Source organism: Triticum dicoccoides, chromosome 1B, assembly GCF_002162155.2.
Source record: "Triticum dicoccoides isolate Atlit2015 ecotype Zavitan chromosome 1B, WEW_v2.0, whole genome shotgun sequence".
NCBI lineage: Eukaryota > Viridiplantae > Streptophyta > Magnoliopsida > Poales > Poaceae > Triticum > Triticum dicoccoides.
In genome coordinates, this window is record NC_041381.1 from 332,635,778 (window position 1) to 332,642,305 (window position 6,528).

General features: G+C 42.8%; 1 long non-coding RNA gene across 1 annotated transcript in view; it reads right to left on the reverse strand.

Moving 5' to 3' along the window:
- LOC119333426 overlaps positions 1-6,462 on the reverse strand; it is a 7,306-nt gene extending 844 nt beyond the window's left edge. Inside the window, exons 1-5 of the long non-coding RNA XR_005161196.1 lie at positions 6,055-6,462; positions 4,935-5,962; positions 3,700-3,893; positions 3,383-3,520; positions 385-3,248 (exon numbers count right to left, since the gene is read on the reverse strand). This is a non-coding gene — a long non-coding RNA (uncharacterized LOC119333426). The remainder of the gene's footprint in view (positions 1-384; positions 3,249-3,382; positions 3,521-3,699; positions 3,894-4,934; positions 5,963-6,054) is intronic.
- Between the last annotated feature and the right edge of the window lie 66 nt (positions 6,463-6,528).

The window sequence follows — 6,528 nt, forward strand, 5'->3', positions numbered from 1 at the left end:
CAGGTCACTACAACCTGACTGCCCGAGTTTCTACTCGAGTAGAAAAGAACTAACAGAACAACACAACCATACTCATTTCGCTATATATAAGTCCATTGCAGGAGTTTGTACTGGATTAGAAAAAAACTAACAGATCCATCTGACCATTCCCTTTGAGAAAATATGAGAAAAGGGAGTCCAGTGCACAATCAGAACCATGATCATGTAGTATTTTTTCTAACCAAATAACAATAAAGAGTAAATCAGCAGCTAGAGGTGATTTGCTAACATAAGATATGCACATGAAAGAGACCTAGCAAGGCAATTCTAATAGGAGGGTAACCATGTCCGGGTCCCTGGGGGCAGGAAACCCTTGCAAGTCACCCTCTGCACCCGCTAGCAGACCTAGTAGAAGCAGGGGCTGGAGGCATGGGATTGGGGGACGGCATCGCCCTCGGCCTTCTCCCCGCCGAAGGGCGCTCCGATAGCATCGACGAATCAGGGGTTGAAGACATGTCTGATCCCTAAGATAAATGACCAAGCAGGGATTAATCAAAACAAACCAACAATTGCACTATCTAATAAATTTAGGGAGACACAATCCAACAACACTATCCAATAAATTTGAAGAGATATTCTAGAAAAGAAGAAATAATAACCCAAGAACATGAACCCACGCCACAATGGGCGACAGATAAGAATCACAAACCTATGACACCGTGGACTGGTTTTTCCCTGTTGCTGTCACCGGCGCGGTGGAGAAGATCTCCCTCTGTGCGCTCTTGGTAAAGTGCACCAAATACAAAACAATACAGTATGCAGCTAGATGCTCAAAGCAGCGAACAAATTGATAGTGAAAGCAATGCATCAAATAACTCAACCCATGAGCATCTGGCCAAATAAGCATTGTCCAGTAGAACTCAGACATCAAGTTCAGAAAGGCCTATAGAACAGGATTAGGAATACATTCCACAGCTCGAAAAACCACTCATAATACACCTTAGGGAAGAAGGACCATACAAAATCATAGCAAGGTCTTTATAACAAAAGACCAATGATGACCAGGTAGCAGTACACATAAGTGTGCAATGCCCCATCGATCCTCACGGCAAACAAACACAGAAAGCTTACTGGCAAGACCCGTTAACCATAAAATAATATCTGAAATCCTCCTCTGAAATCCTCATGAAGAACCAATAGCATTGCCGAACTATCTCTTATCCCGGAATAACAAAGTGCAACTTACTCTTAACCAGATTAAATCAAGGACCAATAACACACAATAAAAGATCAAGAACAGCTTATATGCAATAAAGGTGTGAGAGAGAAGAAATCTTTACATAAGACGGCTATAAACACCAGAGCATAAATAAGCAACACCTTTAACTACAAATAAAAAGGATTCGGGGTTCAATGCATGGTGGGCTCAAATTCGCCTTTTCTCGATCATATGACCCACCCCCGTCATCTCTTATCACCAGATAAATCTGTTTATAGAGTGGAGCTGCCCTGGTTATCACTCAACAAGAATGACCATCCAAGGACAGAACAATAAGTATCACAAGATCAAAAAGGATTCTAGAGACAAGAGGGAGGATCCAACTTGATACCCACAGGTGTCTCGATTGCTCAAAGGCACATTTATTTCAGCCATGGTTAATCATCATTGCCCTAGCAAGAATGGCCTCCGACCGGTGGGGCACGTGACTGGACGCACAGGCCATGCCCGAACACACGGTCGCTGATGAACGCGTCCCACACGCAAAGGGCTCCACACGCCAGCGAGCACGGGTCGAATAGACCGAGTAAGCGACGCTGCGAGCCAAACGAGCTAACCCGTCGGTAGAGCGCCGGGTTTCGATCCGGCGGCCAGGATCGATCCGGAGCAAGATCCAACGGCCAGAATAGCATCAGGAAAACGATCGGACGGCCAGGAAGCCCAAATCGTTGAGGAGTCGGGGTTTTCGATCGGTCTCATGTTTCTGGATGTTCTTACAAGGGTGAAACTGCCCTGGTTATCACTCATCAGAAATGACCATCCAAGGACAGAGCCACTAAAATAAGAACATGATCAAAACGGCTCAAAGAAACGAGGGGGTATCCAACTTAATACCCACAAGTGCCTCGATTGCTCGAGAGCAGGCTTATATCAGCCATAACCGATCATCATAGCCCTGGCTATGTCCCGTACAGTAGCCGAAGCAAAGGAGCAGGACGAAGATGCAGCTCACCTGTACAGTAGCCGAAGCAAACTCTTTGACATTTTCCATAAAAAAATGTAAGTGCAACCTTTATATACGACTGGCCAATGTAAAAAGAGGTCAATAATCAAGAAGTAATGAAACATCGGTCATTTCAATTCACAACCATAAAATAAGCTTCTTCATTTCTAGAGGAAAATATATAAATCAACAATCAGATAGAACTTTTATATTTTGACCAATTTTTCCACATTAGTCTGAAGCTCTTGTTATTTTATTTATCCAAATTAAGACTGTCATTATTTAAACCAGATATTCTTAAGCCTCTATCTGATTTAAGCCCAGAACATAAAATTAGATGGCAAAAATCATGCATGGACTGAACTCTTCAGCAAAATAATACTCCCTCTGTCTCATAATGTAAGACATTTTTTGGCACTGGTGTAGTGTCAAAAAACGTCTTATATTATGGGACAGAGGGAGTATATGTCTATTCAAAGCTATATGTTTTCAGATTGTTTAGGATTATTTTAACTGCTTTTGACATCTTTGTGCTTGCTTGGCATTTGGATTTGGTGTACTGAATTGATACTTTGCACATATATATAGTACATCTTTGTATTTACTTTACAGAAGTACCTCATTGGTTCCTATTACCAAGACCGATAAGCTTAATTTTGAAGGCTAGGTTGAGATACAAATTTTGAAGTACACGATATAACAGAAATACAAAACATGATATGAACCATTAATTTCTGATATGGTATGGAAGACACTAATTTAGAAGATACGAGCTAAAACACATTCACTTCTTGCTGCTATAATATGCTAAGGCATAACATCTAAAACTATTATGAGGGAAAAAATATTTAACGGCTCCAAAAATGAATAACAAGGAGAGCATTACTTTCCACATACCACAAAAGAAGAGCTTACTTTGCCGGACCACACAACACACAGCCCGTGATATGGTTTGGTTACCTGATCATCACCGGCTGCCTGGAAAAAAGATTCCTGACTGTGACACCTTTTGGAGCCTTCTCATATTGTGATAACTCTTGTAGGGGACTAACAATCAACCGGAAGAGAAAACCAGCATGACCACATGCAGACAACAAAGAGGGATAATCATTATGGATAAGAAACATTAATAAACAAAAATCGACCGGACGGTCAGAGAGAGAGAGAAGGGGAAACCTTACCAGTCGAAGGTGCCACGGGAGTGAGATGAGGAGACACTCAGAAGCGGCGCCGCTAGCCGGCAACACCTCAAAGGCTGAAGCCAACCACCTGGACTCCCGATGCCCACCTGCCAACACTTGATCCTTTTGCTCGGGACACTGTACAATAGAAACACATAAACCTGATCACACAGAGCTCAGAGCAAGTTTCTTCAAACATCTTTTTACTGGTCGAAGGTTCCACGGGGCTTAAAAATGGTATTAGAAACCAATACGCTCGAGGAAAAGTGCAAATGTACAGACAAACATGTAGATAATAGAAAAGGAAAATAAGGCACCTCTTTGTTCTACAATCCAGAAATGCTCGTTCATGGTTGAGACAATCAACCATCAGTCGTTTTTGTTTGGCGAACAAATATAATATAAGATCTGACAGTTTTGTAGGCAAGCACAAAAAGACCAGATTCTTTCAACTTGTCAATTCAGATGCAACGGGAATGTCCTCGTGAGCACATACATAATTCACAGAGATCTGCATCAAGGAAATACATGTGCATTTTACCTCCTTTACCATTTGAACATATAAAGAACAGAAATATCGAAAATCCATAGGAAAGGTCAACAAAATTAAATGCTAAAAGTAAAAGGTGGAAAACTAAAGAGTGGATCAGCTGATCACCGGAGGGTCCTAGACACTACGACACATGTTGCCATACTAATGAACAAACACTTCCTAATATACATTAGGGGTTTGCATATTTTACAATCTGCTCCTCATTGCATATACAGTAGCTAGTAGCTACTATACTTTAACTAAAAAATAAATCTACATTGTCTGCTCTCTGATTTCTTAGTAGCATGGTTCAGTTCATGCAAGGCAAACAAAACATCAGTTTGGAACTATCAGGAACTGTGGCTCGAGTGTACTTTAAAACTGGAAGCATGGTTCAATTCATACAAGCCAAAGAAAACATCAGTTTGGAACTATCAGGAATAGTGGCTCAAGTGTAGTTTAAAAATGGATCAACTAAATGTTATGAATAGTTACAGAACTGCACTTGTTCCCAACTCATGTTATATGAGTCTCAGCGCATGTGTTTTCGTGTGTCCACATAAGTTGATCCCAATTCACCATATAGTAAGATAAAATGTCCGAATAAATTCAAATGCCCAGGCCAAATACTTCTTACCAAGGTCCCATACCAGGAAGCATTGGTACAACAAAACAATGATTTGTAGTCAGTTAAAGTTCGAGTACTACGTAGCTTAACTTCTAGGCGATTCATGATTGAAATTTGAAAGGGTACTTAAAAAACATCACTGAAATATGATCCAGTTTGAGAACAGGTGTGCAGATGTCTTGTTTTGTTTAACACAAATAGTTTAGTAGTACAGCATAGAGAAAAGCACATATATATTTAGAATTGCAAGTGAATATAAGAAGCATGAGCATTGTTGGAGATAGTTAATCCAAAGTTTTACAAACAAAAAATCAAGAACTAATGCAAATTTGTGTGGCTTAACCTTAGTTGGACTTGAAAGCATAAAACTGGTGTAGCAATATATCATATACCTGCAAGTCCATATGGCCGATGCCGTCAAGGTCTAGCTGTGGCGGTCTTGAGATGGCAGCAAATTCGAAGTCAGTTAGGCAGCACAGCGGGGCCAAACTGATCTACCATGGGAAAGGCTACAAGAAATTAGTCATTCCCTGTACATTATTGATCATATAAAGCAAGACATCATAGAAAAGACATATCATCGATTTTATTACCCAAAGTAGAAAGTCATTCACAATCTAGTAAGTTTGAATCGCCCGAAACATTTCAATAATTGATTTAACTGTCTGGGACATGATGCTTATGAAACACTATGGTGATGTACGTGCAGCCAATCATAGAGAACAATGAAGATGCTTGGAACATGACGTACATAAGATACTGTGGGAATATTACCTGCAACCAATTGTACATACACTGCTTGGTCTGAATTCATAAATCTTGGTCTGAGTTCATAATTCAAGAATTAGGAGAACACATGCTAGAGCAGGAATCACCGCAGGTAATTTTTCCTAAATCTATGTATACTTAGCAGTCATGTAGTATAATACTAAAAATGTTGACTGGTCCGTGCACGGTTTGTAATCCGAAGGGACATCTAAGAGGACCCATCCTAGCCACCATGGCACTGGTTTGTTTGCTAGCATTTGACAGACAAAAGAAATACCACTACCGAACACAAAAGGAACTACCAAACAAAATTAAGCTAGGCAACAAAAGCCTCTCCTGCAAAGAGAATAGCAGGTCTGGTCTCTCAGGATCAATACGAGAAACCAAAAGATGATTGACCACCAACCAAGACACAGGACATCACCTAGCCTTTAATAAACAACCCTACACCTGCCATGGAAAAAATCATTCACACGAATATTGTTGACGAATCAAACAGACAGAAAGAATAGAGGGTTAAAGAAAGGAAGGTTAAAGAGAGGAGAGCTAAACTTGCAGATTCGTGGATGTAGCTATGGCAGGAAGGCGACCACAAGCATAAATCGGACGCTGGCATGTACGAGAATTTGAGGAACTGGAGACAGCAAGAATCCTGCAAAAGAAATCCGATGCACAATCAATGGAAAAATAAAAGGCTAGAACTGAAGGAGAACGCCAACACCTCTAGGCAGGGGAACGGATCACCTGGCCGTCGACGAAGTGGCCGCGCTGGGGAGCACCAGCGCCATGTCGCCCTAAGCATCCTCACCGCCGAAGGGCACTCCTGCAGCAGCTGATATGGGGTCCGCGGCTAGCTTTGGCAAGGCCTTCCGGCTGCTTCTTGGGTGGGGCTCCGCCCAGATCCAATCAGGATCAGGTGTGGGTCACTGCTGGGGGCGGGTCGCCGCCTGGATCCGTGGCCGATGGCGTGGGAAGACTAACTCGCCCTCTGTCTCGTTGGTGCAGCCATGGGAAGATGCGGAGGTGGAGGAAGCGGCAGGAGAGGCGCGGGATCTCGGGCTCGATGCGCGCGACCTCGACGTCGGGCTCGTCCTCCTCGCGCTCCTGGGGTGGGCGGTGGTTCTCCTTCTCGCCCCTGCTCACGAGCGTGCGGTGCGGCAGCGAGCGGTGGGGCTGGAGCTGGACGGTGGCGGGGCAGGGAGGCGCGGGCGGGTCTAG